Source organism: Danio rerio, chromosome 25, assembly GCF_052040795.2.
Source record: "Danio rerio strain M-AB ecotype USA chromosome 25, GRCz13ab, whole genome shotgun sequence".
NCBI classification, from domain to species: Eukaryota; Metazoa; Chordata; class Actinopteri; order Cypriniformes; family Danionidae; genus Danio; species Danio rerio.
In genome coordinates this window covers 8,103,515-8,120,695 of record NC_141045.1, presented here as the reverse complement: position 1 = coordinate 8,120,695, position 17,181 = coordinate 8,103,515, and the positions used below count along the sequence as shown (strand labels likewise).

Here is a 17,181-nt window from a genome sequence, read left to right as displayed (position 1 = left end):
AAATTTCTCAAATGACTCACTCAGAATATGTTCTGGACCTCAGAATCCCCAAATGTTTTAGTCTAGTTTCATTCTAAACTCTTAAATGTCTCAAATGACTCACTTAGAATCTGTTCTGGACCTCAGAATACCCAAATGTTTTAGTCTAGATTCATTTTAACTCTTTAATTTATCAAACAATTTACTTTAATCTGTGCTTCACTTTAAAATACTCAAATGATTCAGTCTAGATCCATTCCAAACTCAAACTCTCAAATCATTTGTTCACTTTAACCTGTTCTGAATGCTTAAAGGATTCAAACTAGATTCATTCTAAACTCTTACATTTCTCAAATGACTCACTCAGAATCTGTTCTGGACCTCAGAATACCCAAATGTTTAAGTCTAGATTCCTTTTAACTCTTTCATTTATCAGACAATTTACTTTAATCTGTGCATTACTTTAAAATACTCAAATGATTCATTGTAGATCCATTTCAAACTCGTCAAACTCTCAAATTATTTATTCACTTTAATCTGTTCTGAATACTCAAATGATTCAGTCTAGATTCATTCTAAACTCTTTAAACCCTTAAAGATTTCACTTTAATCTGAACTTCAGAATCAAACAACAGGCACATTATGAGTCTCTTACACACAACCACAACATTCCTCCAGCTAACAATACAGGATTCCATCATTACAGAACATGAAAAGCTCTACAGTTCTTCTTGATGACTTATTCATAACAGCAAACGACAGCAGAACAGACCGAAGTGCCTGAATACCCTAAAAACTTTACAAAGTGCTTATAATGTGATGACCTCGGATTCCGAAATGATAGATTCTCCTCTACACCTCCGCTGTGAATGAAATCCCCTTCAGCGCACGTCTGGATAACAAGATCTTCGATTTAAAGAAAGCCATAAGGGTAAAAGAAATCCCTTTCGTTGAGCCATGGGCCAAAAACAAACAGCACGTCTTTCCTAAGTACTGGTTTTGGTTTATAGCATGCTGAGAGAGCAGGTTTGATTTGACAAATATGTCTGGTCCAGTTTATTGTCCAGTCGTGTGGTCTTAATTCCTTTAGAGAGAGAGAGAGAGTGTGTGTGTTCAGGTGTGTGCATTGAGTCATCATAAATCTGGATGTGTTGACGATACAGCCTTCACTGCTGACCGCAGATGAACATTTGAGCTGACCGGGACAAAAGCGAGATTCAAGGCCGACGGCTGCTGGTCTAGACATGGTAAAATCGCTTTATGCATCTTCGATGAGCATTATGCTAATAGAACAGTTGACTTTTGTGAGTGGACGTTGATAAATGTGACCTGAATTGCGAAGTAAATTGTCAGGCAAAGCAATCTAGATTTGTTTAGAATACTGATTGGTGCTTAGAATGTTGAATGATTGGGTTTAGATCTGTTCTCAGGTCTAAAATTCGAAGACAATTAGGTATAGATTCGGTTTACATTCACTGTGAACTCGACATTTCTTTTGAATCAGAGAATATGCAAACACTTGGGTCTGAATTCATTCTATTCTTTTTTTTATTTCTTAAATGATTGTTTGTGAACTTTAGTAAACTCAAACGATTCAGTCTGGAATCACTCTAAACTCTTCAATTTCTCATATGATTCTCTTTGAATCTGTTGTAAACTTGAGTAAATTCAACAGCTATACTTGAATTCACTTTAAAACCATTTTCTAAAGCGATTTCAAATCTGTCGTGAACGTGAGAAAACTTTGTAAACTGAAAAATTTGTTTCTGGATTTACTCTAAACTCTTCAATTTCTCAAAAGATTGACTCTGAATGTGTTGTGAAGTTGAATAAACTCACCAATCATATAGGGATTCACACTAAACCCTTCAATTTCCAGTTTGATTCACTTCGAATCGGTTTGTGAATGTGTGTAAACCCAAGAATGTTATCTGGATTTACTGTAATCTCTTCAATTTCTCAAACTATTGACTCTGATTCTGTTGTGAACTTGAATAAACTCAATGACCACATTGGGATTCACTCTAAAATCTTCAATTATGTGACTGATTAACTTTGAATCTGTTGTGAACTTGAGTAAACTTAACAATTGTTACCTGGATTCACTCTAATCTATTTATTTTCTCAAATGATTGAATGAATCTATAGTGAACTTGAGTAAACGCAAACAATTTAGACTGGATTCATTCTAAACACTTTAATTTCTGAAGTGATTCACTCCATATCTAATGTGAACTTGAGTAAACTCAACAGATATACTTGAATTCACTTTAAAATTTGTTTTCGCAAAAGATTCACTTTGAACGTGAGTAAACTCAACAACCGTATTGGAATTCACTCTAAACTCTTCAATTTCACAATTGATTCACTTCGAATCTTTTGTGAATTCGAGTAAACTTAACAATTGTATCTGGATTCACTCTAAACTCCTACATTTCTTAAACTATTGACTTTGAATCTGTTGCGAACTTGAGTAAATTCAAACAATTCAGCCTAAATTCACCCTAAATACTTAAATGAATCAAATGATTCACTGCAAATCTGTTATGAACTTGAGTAAACTTAACAATTGTATCTGGATTTACTCTAAACTCTTACATTTCTCAAACGATTTACCTTGAATCTGTTAAGAACTTAAATAAACTGAACAACTGGATTAAGATTCACCCTAAACTCTTCAATTTCTTTAGTGATTCACTTCGACTCTGTTGTGAACTCGAGTAAACTTATCAATTGTATCTGGATTTACTCTAAACTCTTACATGTCTTATATGATTCCCTCCGTATCAGTTGTGAACTTGAATAAACTCAATTATTTTAACATTTCTACACTCTTAAATTTCTTAAATGATGTACTCCAAATCTGTTCTGAGTTTAACTAAACTCAAAAGCTATACTTGGATTCACTATAAAGTCTTTGTAATCTCAATTGATTCACTCTGACTTATTAACTTTATTGGAATTCACTCTAAACTCTTCAATTTCTCATATGATTCACCCAGAAACTCAACAGCTGTACCTGGATTCCCTTTAAAATTTGTTTTCGCAAATGATTCACTTTGAACGTGAGTAAACTCAACAATCATACAGGGATTCACTCTAAACTCTTCAATTTCACTCTCTTCGAATCTTTTGTGAATTCGAGTAAACTTATCAATTGTATCTGGATTCACTCTAAACTCTTACACTTCTCAAACTATTGACTTTGAAGCTGCTGCGAACTTGAGTAAATTCAAACAATTCAGCCTGGATTCACTTTAAATACTTGATGAATCTAATGTTTCACTTCAAATCTGTTGTGAACTTGGATAAACTTAAACATTTTAAACATTTCTACACTTTTACATTTCTTAAATGATGTACTTCAGATCTGTTCTGAATTTAAATAAACTCAAAATATACCTGGATTCACTATAAAGTCTTTGTAATCTCAAATGATTCACTCTGAATCAATAATTTTATTGGAATTCACTCTAAACTTCTTAATTTCTCATATGATTTACTCTGAAACTCAACAGCTGTACCTGGATTCACTTTAAAATAATATATGTTTCGAATGATTCACTTTGAATCTGTTGCAAACCTAAATAAACTCAACAACCGTATTGGGATTCACTCTAAACTCTTCATTTTCTCATTAGATTCACTCCGAATCTGTTGTGAACTTGAGTAAACTCAACAGCTACATCTAGATTCACTTTAAAAACCCAGTTTTCTCAAATGATTCACTTTGAATTTGTTGCAAACTTGAATAAACTCAACAACCACATAGGTATTCACTCTTAACTCCTACATTTCTCAAACTATTGCCTTTGAATTTCTTGCGAATTTAAATAAACTCAACAACTGTATTAGGATTCACTCTAAACTTTTAAGTTTCATTATTGATTCACTTCAAATCTGTTGTGAAATCGAGTAAACTTATCAATTGTATCTGAATTCACTCTAAACTCTTACAGTTCTCAAACTATTGACTTTGAAGCTGTTGCGAACTTGAGTAAATTCAAACAATTCAGCCTGGATTCACTCTAAATACTTAATGAACCTATTGATTCACTTCAAATCTGTTGTGAACTCGAGTAAACTTATCAATTGTATCTGGATTTACTCTAAACTCTTAAATTTCTCATATGATTCACCCCGAATCTGTTGTGAACTTGGATAAACTTAAACATTTTAAACATTTCTACAATCTTAAATTTCTTAAATGATGTACTCCAGATCTGTTCGGAATTTAAATAAACTCAAAAGCTATACCTGTATTCACTATAAAGTCTTTGTAATCTCAAATGATTCACTCTGAATCAATAATTTTATTGGGATTCACTCAACAACTTTATTGGAATTCACTCTAAACTCTTCAATTTCTCATATGATTTACTCAGAAACTCAACAGCTGTACCTGGATTCACTTTAAAATAATATATTTTTCAAATGATTCACTTTGAATCTGTTGCAAACCTAAATAAACTCAACAACCGTATTGGGATTCACTCTAAACTCTTCATTTTTTCATCAGATTTACTCCGAATCTGTTGTGAACTTGAGTAAACTCAACAACTGTATCAAGATTCACTCTAAACTCTTCATTTTCTCAAATGACTCACTCCAAATCTGTTGCAAACTTGAGTAAATTCAACAGCTACATCTAGATTCACTTTAAAAACCCAGTTTTCTCAAATGATTCACTTTGAATTTGTCGCAAACATGAATAAACTCATAAACAACCACATTGGAATTCACTCTAAACTCTTCAATTTCTCAAACGATTCACTCTGATAACCAGATTTCAGTTTACAGTTTCTAAAATTCAACAGTTTCTTAGATTTTTGACCCCAAATCTGTTGTAAACCACATAACACTCAAATGATTTGTTTCAATTTTAAAACCCAGACATTTGACTCCAATGTTTCAGTCTAATTTGAATCTTTTGATTTCTTAAACAATAACCGTTAAACACACACAGGCACACATACACAGTTTTTTTTTCCTGAGTCTCAGATCGCTTGTGAAGCTACAAACCAGCTAAATTCCTCCCATCTGAATGATTAATAAGGCCAGCAGATATTTTATCACGAATGCAGCGTTTCTGAGGACGGCTGAGTTGTGCTCAGCAGCAGATGGCATGAGCTGCTGAAGGTTTTCATCATGAATATAAAGAATAAAAACGCTTGTGGAAGGACTTTAACTCCACTAACCAGCAGAACGCAGCCAAAGTGCAGCGAAGAGGCTTTTTTCCCCCTCTTTCCTTCAGATGAATGAGCAGTTACAATGAAACGACTCGTTGGGCTAATGGAGAATGAGAGAGAAAAATGAGAGGAGAAAAGAAGCCTCTAGAAGCTGCTTCATCAAAGTCCAGTTTGCACCATGAGACCATGGAAATCATGATACTAGCCAAGCGTATTCTGAAAACTAGCAAGATATGACTAAAAAAGGGCTAGTTATGCACTCATCCTCCATTTGTGCCAAAAGCAAAAAAAAAAGATAATTTAAAGAATGTTGGAAACTGGCTTCATCAACTTGTTTTATGCAGATTTTAGAATATCGCATGAAAAAACATCAACAGAAATAAGAAAACATTCATAAATTCTACTAATGCACATAATAAACGTATGCGTCAATTGAGTTGGAAACAAAACATTCCCACATTTGTATGGCATAGCAGGCAGGAATTATGCAAACTAGTTACTTTAGTCATGTTGATGTATATCATAGCAGGTTAAAGATTCAAAAATATAACGACTCTTTAAAACGATTCAGATGCGACTCTTCCTTTTGAGAGACACAATCATTATTTACCACACACTTTTTTGATTAGCTACTTAGCAGAGTGTTTACATTGAAGGACAGCTACATTACAAACCACAAATAAGGTATTTTTGAAAAACTCATGTGACCCGCTCTTTAAATAGTGGGTAAATCATGGAGTTAAATGTTATCTATATGGTTCATTTGAATCAATTCAGTGCTTAAGATCTGTAAGCCCCTCCCTTCGACAAACTAACGCTGATCTGATTAGTCAGCTGGCCAAATTTTGATAAGTCCATCAGAAACTAAACTCTCATGTTTGTATGTTACATGCTGACGTGGATTGTAGCAGTTTAAAGATTCAAAAATATGACGAGTTGTTAAATCGATTCAGAGTCGACTCTTCCTTTTGAGAGACAAAATCATTATTTATCAAACACTTTTCGGATTAATAACTTTGTGGAATGTTTACATTGACGGACAACTACATTACAAACCACAAGTCAGATATTTTTACTCATGTGACCCGCTCTTTAAATGGTAAGCAAATCTTATTTTTTGGGTGAACTACATCTTTAAAGTCATGTTTATATAAATGTGTTTATACAAACATCAGCCGTTTGATTAGCAGACATTCCTGATGAGAATATGCATTTTTATATTAGAATCATTCTGAAATGTTTTCAACATGATTCATTTGAATCAATTCAGTGCTTCAGAGCCTTCCCCTAGCCAACTCTGCTCTGATTGGTCAGCTTGCCAAATTTTGATTGGTCTTTTCATAAGCATTTACTGTCAGAAACAAAACATTCCAACATTTGTATGTCTCAGGTAGGTGGGGTTTATGCAAATGAGTTACTTTAATCGTGTTGATGTAGATCTTAGCTGGTTAAAGATTTGAAAATGGTTGAAATGGGAGCTGCGCTCGTGCATCCAGGTTAATCATATACAACTCAGTGCGCATGCGCTAGTTGCACTATCGCGGGCTGATTATGTTTCAATCAAGGTTTATATGCATCAAATACATAACATCTGTGCCAAACATCTCAACTGACGAACATATTAACAAAAATACAACTGTATAGCCGAATTAAATGTTGGCATGTTACAGCCCAAATGAGTATGATTATGTGAAACTCCATATAGATATAGATATGGATTTTGGCATAGTCCATTTCACGTGAGATGGCGGGGGTGAGTGGAAGAAACCAAGTCGCGGGTGGAATATTTCTACAGCAATAATTTACCGGTACCAATTGTTCCACAGAGCGGTACCGGTCCCCGGCCCGTTGGTTGGGGACCACTGATCTATATGGTTCATTTGAATCGATTCAGTGCTTAAGATCTATAAGCCCCTCCCTTCCACAAGCTAACTCTGATCTGATCGGTCAGCTGGCCAAATTTTGATACGTCCATCAGAAACAAAACTCCCATGTTCGTATGTGACATGCTGACGTAGATCGTAGTGGTTTAAAAACTCAAAAACATAACGACTCGTTGAATTGATTCAGAGTCGACTCTTCCTTTTGAGAGACAAAATCATTATTTATCATGCACTTTTTGATGAAGAACTTTGCGGAGTGTTTACATTGAAGAACAGATACATTACAAACCACAAATCAGATATTTTTTCAAAAACTCACGTGATCCTTTCTTTAAATAGTGAGTGAGTCATGAAATTTAATTTTATCTTATGGTTCGTTTGAATCAATTCAGTGCTTAAGATCTGTAAGCCCCTCCCTTCGACAAGCTAACTCTGATCTGATTGACCTAACTGACCTAAATGGTGAGTAAAATTTTGTCTAAACCAGTGTTTCCCAACTCTGTTCCTGGAGGCACACCAGCAGTACATATTTTGGGTGTCTCCCTTATCTGACTCATTCCTTTCAGGTTTTGGAGTCTCTTATGTTCTGATGAGTTGATTCAGGTGTGTTTGATTAGGAAGAGGTTGAAAATGTGTACTGCTTGTGTGCCTTTAGGAACAGGGTTGGGAGACACCGGTCTAAAAGATCCCTCTAACATCATGTCTCGATAAAAGTGTTTATAAAAATACATATCACCGGTCTGGCTGGCGGGAATCTCATAACCGGGATGATGGCGATACGACTTGAATCTGTGTTTGAACAGAAGCTCGGGAGCGAATCCTCGCTGTTTGAATCCCCTTATCAATGGCCTGGAGGTGAAGACAGAGGATTGTGGGCCGTAAAAAGTCTGACAGCGGCCAAATAACGGTTCAGTTCAGAGATAAGAGCTGCCATTCAGACAGACTGACACACCAAAGACTGCCGGTTCAGCCGTTCCGGTGCCCTCAGAAGCACAAAAGGCTTCATTTATCTTCCTTAACACTCTTAATGACCTCCAGACAGGTGGATCAGGACGTTCCTGGAGGACGCTACGCTGGGAGACGCACGCGGACAAACATCGTAGAAGTATGGCGACTCAATCATCAAAACTGCTCAATTTGTTAAATGGGGAAACTGCACTGAAACTGTCAATTCATCAAGATATGACTATACGATATTGGAAAAAACTGATAATATCGATATTTTATTTTTCTGCGGTTACATATTTCACCAGATGTCATGTTATACATACTTTATACATAAATACAATGCGTCTAAGTGCATTAAACTGCCTTGAAATGCATAGTCACAGACCTTAAAAACACATGCAAGTGATACATTTCTGGTAAATCTGTGGAGTTACTGCAAAGTTTAACCATAAATCAGATGGTATTTCAATTGTAGCCCTGGTCAACAGTAATCCTGACTCAACATTGCAGATCCTGTGACGTGACTATTGCTGATGCGCGCATTGCGATATAGATGCTAAATGAGACAATGTGCAGCCCTACATCAAGAGATAATATAATATTGTTATAATCATTAAATCTATATTATAAAGTAAACTGAAACGATTGTAAATTCAATTTAATATCAAATCGATATAATTCATTATATAGTGCCTCCACAGTTTTGCCATCTTCGGATGACTGAATTTATCGCAAAATCAAGCAAACTCACAAGATTTGAAATGCGACAGATTTCCTGCAAATTTGGGGTCTAGACACTCTCTATGATGTCATCACAACTGATTCACCAAAAATTAAGGCCATGTGAACACAAACTACCCTCGCAAAGCCATGATTTTACACACATCATGATCGTAGGTGACAGTATTTACAGTTGAAGTCAGAATTATTACCCCTCCTGAATTATTCGCCACCCCTGTTTATTTATTTTTCCTGATTTCTGTATAACGGAGAGAAGATTTCTTCAACACATTTCTAAACATAATAGTTTTCATAATGCTGTGTTCACACCAGACGCGGAACACGCGGATAAATCGCGCTATTCATGCGTAAATTGCCGAGTGAACATTTGAGGTTACTCGCTTCATTAGCGTGTCAAATCCGCTTCATTCGCGTGTCAAATTCACTTCAAAACAGACGCGGGTTCGCGTGATGGGCAAGGCTTCTGTCTGCCCGGTGACTATAACTTCATAGCTAAATGGCTAACATGGATTTTTTTGAAGAAAATAACAGTGTTTATGTGTTTTATAAAGGCTGAAAAACAGCGTTGATACGTTTAGGGTCGTGTCTGAGTCCACTAGTTTCTTTCAGCTCTGTGAGCTCATAAACTCTTCCAGAAACTGAACCTGGATGACGGAGACTTTCAGCGGTGCTTCTGACTGAGCCAAGCCCAGTTTGATGACTTGTTGTCGGTGTCGCCTGCAGGACACCCGGGACACCATCAATAGGTTCTACGTCACAATCACGCCCCCACAAGAGCAAGCTTCTGATTGGTTAACGCCACGCGAATGTCCGTTGAAGTTCAGATTTTCGAACTCGAGCGATTCGCGCGAAACGTGCGTCAAACGCGCAAAAGGTCAATTCGCGCCGTGCCATTCGCGCGTATCGCACTATTTGTACTATTCGCGCAATTTGCGGCATTCGCGCGTATCGTGCCACAGGATGTCTATTCGCGCGTTTGCGTTGACTTAACATGTAAATCACTCACGCTTGACGCGCGTTCCATGTCTGATGTGAACGCAGCATAACTCATCTCTAGTAACTGATTTATTTTATCTTTGCCATGATGACAGTAAATAATATTTGACTAGATATTTTTTCGAGACACTTCTATACAGCTTAAAGTGACATTTAAAAGCTTAACTAGGTTAATGAGGTCAACTAGGCAGGTTAGGGTAATTAGTTAAGTTATTGTATAACGATAGTTTGTTCTGTGTTCTGACTATTGAAAAAATATCTAGCTTAAAGGGGCTAATAATTTTAACCCTAAAATGGTTTAAAAAAATTAAAAACATCACTTCAGTTAAACATCACTTGGGAAATGTAAAAAAAAAATAAATCAAAGGGGGGCTAATAATTCGGAATAATTCTGACTTTAACTGTACCTTTACGTTGGTCTGTAACGCAGCATTCAACCAGACGTAGAACACACCAAATATTAAATATGAGTAAACATACAAAGTCACATTTCCCTACAAGATTACTCTGAAATAACGTGAACAACTGAGGTGAGTGAAATTACTTAAAGACTTGTTGCTGGCAACACTACATCACACAGACATGGTTGCTCACTGAAGCTAAGCAGGGCTGCGCACGGTCAGTACGTGCATGGGAGACCACGTGGGAAAGCTGGGTTGCTGCCAGAAGTGATGTTAGTGAGGCCAGCATGGGGCACTCAACTTGCAGTCTGTGTGGGTGCCAATGCCCCTGTATAGTGAAGGGGACTCTATTCACCTCATTCTACGTGTATGAGCGAGTGCAGCCATTTGAATTGTTTTGGCTCAAGATTTCCGTTCTTATTCGGTTCTATTAATTTTTAGACATTAAAAACAGCTCGTTTTGCTGCTTGATGTTGCAAACTGAAATTTTCTTATTATATTATCCTACTTTGTATTGCATGCAAACACTTGTTTATAGAGCAAATAGTTTGACTGTTTTCCATCATTTATTATTCCTATTTCTCTTAAAGGCAAATGAATCGGAAGTTCTAAAATAATCGCAAAAACGAGCGCACTTCTATATTGAAGAATAAGGTTAATACTGCTCACTCTTTCAGATGAGATGTTAAACCAAGGTCTCTGTGGTCGTTAAAAATCCCAGGATGTCCTTCGAAAAAGAGTAGGGGTTTAACCCCGGCATCCTGGCCAAATTTGCCCACTGGCCTCTGTCCATCATGGCCTCCTGACCATCCCCATATCATAATTGGCTTCATCACTCTGTCTCCTCGCCACCAATCAGCTGGTGTGTGTTGTGCCATCTGGCGCAATATGGCTGCCGTCGAGACATCCAGGTGGATGCTGCACACTGGTGGTGGATGAGGAGATTCCCTCCAATGTGTAAAGCGCTTTGAGTGTCCAGAAAAGCGCTATAGAAATGTAAGGAACTATTAATATTATTAATCTTTCTTACAACAACTTTTTTCTTGAAAAGTTTAAAAAAGTGACTTTAATTAACATTTTTCATAGTTTAAAGTGATATATTGACTGGATTGGTGTTGTATATTATGGTAAAAATCTTGCAATAAACTGCATTTTCTGTTATTTTATAGACTTATTTCTCTTTACATTCTTTGCTATACCTGATAACATTCCAAACTACTAAAATTGTCATGGGTCTGCCACTCTGGTCATGTAAACTCTTGTTTTGGTGGCAGAGTCCGGACACTAGTCATGTCTAGTCCTGTCCTGTTCGGCTCGAATTTTCTTGGGTCGAGCACTTGTTTCTGTCATTGTGTGTGTCTCAGTGTGCGCACAGTGTCTTGTACTCGTGTTTGTGTTGTTCTGTCAGCATCGCGCTGCTTTATTCTCAGCGTCTTCGTCTAGTTGCTTTCGGTTTTGGTTGACGCTGAGATGAAGCATGCGCGTTGCATATGTGCGAGCGCACGGTAAGGTGTTTATCTATCTATCGCTCAGGTCTTGCGTCTGTTGTCAAAGCACGTGGCTCTGTGTTTACATTGTGGTCACGTGCTTTTGTTGTGTGCTTATGTTGTCATGAACATGCGGTTAATGAGTTCTCTCATTGGCTGCATGTTCTTGTCCTGTTTTATGTGAGCGCATGGCTTGTGTTGTCTCTGTGTCATGCGCTCTCCTGTCTATTGTCAAGTCCTACCTTCCTTGTTAACCCATTATTAGTTAATTATATTCATCTGTTTGTGTGGTAATTTTCTCCTCCTTATATTCTCCTCATGTCTGATGTCCTGTGCCAGTTCGTCGTCTAAACTCCCCATGTGTTCCTGCTCTTGTTCTTGTCTTGCCTTGCCAACCCAGCCAAGTTTGTGTTATAGTTATGTTTTTCCCCCTTAGGGTGTTTTTTGTTGTTCTTTTGTTTTATTTTTATTATCAATAAATCATCCTGTGTTTGCATCTGAGTCCTTGCTCCCTCATCCTTTTTCTCCTCACCCGATCGTGACAAAAAGTCACTAAAAGTCACTTTGTTAAACTATAGAGTTGAATTTTCAACACCAAAAGTCGACAGAGCAGAGATCAACATCCCATAATGCAATTCACGATCATAAATAAACAGAAAGCACTTGTGAAATCACAAATACAGAAACTGTTTATTAAGATATATTATACACATATTATAAAATTATAATTATACTAGTTAATATATTATAAAGTTATATAGTTAAAAATATAAAGCAGCTTGTAAATGGCATTTCAGCGTGTTGATTTGTAATGATGTACATACAGTAAGTGTTTTGAAAACTCCAATTCAGAGTTTGATTTGAGACTCATTTTGTGTTGGATGAAAGCAGCAAAACACCTCTAAAAGGCATTTAAATACGGCTCATGAACACACACGGTGTTTTTGAAGCACACAGACGAGTGAAGGGCTGAAGAGCGGCGAGAACAGCTGGGGAAATGTGCTTTTTTCACCTAAATGTCCTTCAGCACATCAGTGGCTCTCAACAGCACCACAGCAGGAAAGCCATTGCAGAGTCTGCGTCAAATCAGAACATCCATTCATCACAAACAGCCTGTATATGGGCTGCTGGAAACATCTCCACAATCACACACACACAACAGCAGCAAACACACCAACGGAGAACTCGGAGATGTGCAGCGAACAACTCACTGTGCTCATTACTAGCAAACACGTGTGGCAAAAACAAGCCATTTACGAGCCTCAATGTCGATTTAAAGTCTGAATAAAAGTTAAAGGTAAATATTTTAATTAAATTTTAACAAACTGAAAAATCTCTTGACATTATTATTTATAAATAAATGAATCAATTGCTTCTTCTATTCATTCACAAAGTAAACCGAACAATTCCTAGAGATCCATAATCTTTTTCTTAATTAACTTTGAGAGAAGTCTGACTCTTAAACAAATCAATTGATTCTTTTCACACTACTGACAATAATGATTCGTTCACAAAGCAAACCGAACAATTCCTAGAGATTCAAAATCTCTTTCCTAATCAACTATGAGAGAAGTCTGACTCTATTAAGCAAATCAATTGATTCTTTTCACACAACCGACAATGATGATAGGTTCACAATGTAAACTGAACAATTCCAAGGAATTCAAAATCTTTTTCTTAATGAACTATGAGAGAAGTCTGACTCTTAAATGAATCAATTGATTCTTTTCAAAAAACTGACAGTAGTGATTCATTTACAAAGTAAACCGATCAATTTCTAGAGATTCAAAATCTCTTTCCTAATCAACTATGAGAAGTCTGACTCTTTTAAACAAATCAATTGATTCTTTTCATAAAACTGACAATAATGATTCATTTACAAAGCAAACTAAACAATTCCTAGAGATTCAAAATCTCTTTCTTGTTTAACTATGAGGTTAATGATTCATTCATTAATTAAACTGACAAATATTTTGTTATTATTATTGTTTTGTGTCTATTTTTGGAACTTAATATCCCTTAGAGACAAGTCTGACTTAAAAACGAATGCCCTTAAATGAATCAATTGATTCTTTTCATACAACTAACAATAATGATTCATTCACAAAGTAAACCGAACAATTCCTAGAGATTCAAAATCTATTTTCTTATTTAACTACAAAAGAAGTCTGACTCTTTTAAACAAATCAATTGATTCGTTCACAGAGCAAGAAAAACATTCAACACAACACAATTCAAAATTGTAAAAAAAAAAAAAAAAAAAAAAAATATATATATATATATATATATATATATATATATATATATATATATATATATATATATATATATATATATATACATACATTAACCTTATGTTAATCAATGTTATGTTATGTTAATCGACTATGAGAGAAGTCTAACTCTTTTAAATGAATCAACTAAATCTTTTCACAAAACTGACAATAATGATTAATTTATTAAATCAAACCAAAAAATCCCCTGAGATCAGAATTATTATATCTATTTTTGGAGCTTAATTTCTGAAGCTTAAAAGTGAAATCTGACTCATGAACTAACAATCTTTTAAATGAATCAATTGATTCTTTTCACAAAACTAGACAAAAATGATTTGTTCAAAATACAAACTGAAAAATCCCTTGAAATTTTTGGAGCTTAATATCCATAATAATTAGTATAATATTAATAGCTTAATATAAGTCTGACTTGTAAATGAATGCCCCTTTAAACAAATCAATTAATCTTTTTTTTAATATATACAATATAAACTGACAATAATGATTCATTCACAAAAAAAATAAAAAATAAATAAAAGAATCAAATGAGATTAGATTGATTTTTAAAATCTATTTCTGGAGCTTCTTATCCCTATGAGAGAAATCTGACTTGTATATTATCTTATATATGAATCAATTAATTATTTTTACAAAAACCAACGTTAATATTTAATTATACCAAACTGAAATATCCCTTGGGCATGTTCATGAGAAAAGATGCAAAAACTAATCTTAAATTGAACCATCTGAACCATCTGACCATCAAACTGGACAATTCAATGAGTCAATGACCACTATAACTGATTAACCTTTCCATGAAAGGGAATATTTTAAATTACTTTTAAAACAAAACTCTCATACATGTTAAAAAAGATGATAACACAGACCAGTTTTATATTTCTGAAGCTCGACATCTCTTCACTCAAAAAAAGGTGTTTGTTTAAACTACTTATTTAAAATAAACTGAAACAACACATTTCTTAAGTTGGTTTATGTACAACTCGATTTATGTTAACGCCACTTACATTTGCAAAAACAAAGTTATAAGTAATAACTTAGTTCCTTCTTATTGTTCACAGTAAAAAATGCTGGGTTCCACACAAACCCTTCATTTTGTCCCAATACAAATTAAGTTAATTGAATTATTTTTACTAATTTAAGTGGATTAAACATAAAACAATTATGTTGTCCCCAAAAACAACTCAAGAACTGTGTCGTTTCAACTCATTTGAAATAAGTAGTTTAAACAAGCAGCAAAAGTCTTTATTTTTGAGTTGATCACTACAAACCTCAGCTCCATCTAACAATAACATTACACGGAGTCTTCAAAATTCTCATTTCATGTTTGATAAAAACAAATAAGCGCAGCGCTGTAACAACACAGCGCTGAATAAACAAGAACATGACTCTCATTTCATTTGTTTTAACTCATTCTGTCACCTCAGGCACTCGATAAACATGAAAATCAATGCGTTTGCAGACCGCAACACAAACTATGGAGCGGCTGCACAGATTCAGGTGGCATCTCAGTATCGGCCTTCAAAAAAACCAAACCAGCACACAACGCTTGCTTTTCTGTTTGTCACACTCGCTGAGGAAGAACACGCCAATAAACGGCTGCCTCAGGGATAATAAATATCACCACGCAACATAAAATAGAACCAGCGCAGTATTATGGAAATGTGGCAGCGTGTCATTTTTAAGCACAGCCGAGGATAAATAGTGGAATTTATTTGATCTTTTTGAGCATCAATAACGCAAAACAAGACTCTATCTGTAATGAATTCCCTTGATGGGACATCATATTCCTTAATTGCAGTAAATGAAAGCTGTTCGGTGTCAGAAACAAACTCTATTAATGGAGCAAACATCAGGTTTGGCCTATATATACATGTTAGGGTAATTAGGCAAGTTATTGTATAACAATTGTTTGTTCTGTAGACTATAGAAATAAAATATGGCTTAAATGGGCTAATAATTTTGACCTTAATGTGGTTTTAAAAAAATATAATCTGCTTTTATTCTAGCTGAAATAAAACAAATAAGACTTTCTCCACACTGTAAAAAGTCATTCTGTGGCCTTGTAGGTTTCAATAATATTAATATGTACACTTTATTTAATAAAATAAATTTTCTGAAATTTTTTTTTCTTTGAAATTACTCTAAAAAGTCTGTAATAAAATCTAATTATGTTATCAGAATTCAGTTATTATTTTTGACTGATTTCAAAAAGAGAAAATATTTATTAAATCCAATGTAATTGAAATGAGCATTTTTATATTAGCCAAGGGCACAATGTCAGTATGTTTAGCCAAGGAAAGGCTGCCCTTACCGGTCACATGAGTGATGAGAACCTGTCATGACCTGAAGGTGGACATTTGTCCAAGGGCATTTTAAAATGCGCACAATCTTTATAAATAAACCGCAGATTTGAGTTTTAAACAACTACATTCTCGCATGAAGAAAAAATATTTTCGGACATACTGTGAAAATTTCCTTGCTCTGTTAAACATCATTTGGGAAAAATTTAAAAAAGAAAAAAAATTAAAAGCGGGGCTAATAATTATGACTTCGCCTGTATATATACAATTCATTCCATAACTAAAAGCAATGCTTTAAATCATTTAATTTATTTTATTTTAATTAACAGTTGCCACATTTTGTGAATCAAGGGTATTTGGCAACAGACACAAGGGTTATGAATTGCATTAGGAACGTGATTTCTGCTCTGCCAATGTTTTGGTGTTCACCTTTATTGACACTTTAGTAGTGCCATTTTAGTTTAGCGTATTTAAATATATTTATTTTATTTAATAAAATAAAATATGTCCGATTTTATTTTTTTTTATTTGGTGAAATATTTTTTGTTTATATAAAAATCAAAGAAAAGCAAGGAAAACAAGGAAAAACCAAGTTGTAGTTTCAACAGTAGTCATTTATTTTGCAATAATTAGCTTGAATTAAATGTATTATCTTTCTATTTCTAAAGATGTTGGGTAGCTAAAAGTATCATTTAATAAAAATATTTGTTTAATAAAACAGATCAGACGCATCTATATATAAATTCTAGATTGAAATAGAATAATATCAATGACTTACAGTGTGGTCAATTCATCCAATGTTGTTCAGTTATTTAAAGAAAGTCTAATTCTGTAAAAATCTCCAATGCTTGAATCATTTTTATTAAATACAATCAACAAGAAAATATGTCTATTTTCTAAATATACAGAAATATTTACTATAAATCCAATCTTATTGAGATCACTAGATGCTGAGCAGAT

At 34.7% G+C, this 17,181-nt stretch overlaps 1 protein-coding gene and 1 long non-coding RNA gene across 4 annotated transcripts in view; one reads left to right on the top strand and one right to left on the bottom strand.

Annotated features, from left to right (window-relative positions):
* The window catches only part of LOC147837656 (uncharacterized), a 55,392-nt gene extending 53,387 nt beyond the window's left edge, over positions 1-2,005 (top strand). The window contains exon 5 of the long non-coding RNA XR_015526144.1: positions 686-2,005. This is a non-coding gene — a long non-coding RNA (uncharacterized LOC147837656). The remainder of the gene's footprint in view (positions 1-685) is intronic.
* The window catches only part of lingo1a (leucine rich repeat and Ig domain containing 1a), a 187,638-nt gene that overhangs the window by 116,156 nt on the left and 54,301 nt on the right, over positions 1-17,181 (bottom strand). The gene's annotated exons all lie outside the window — the stretch shown is intronic.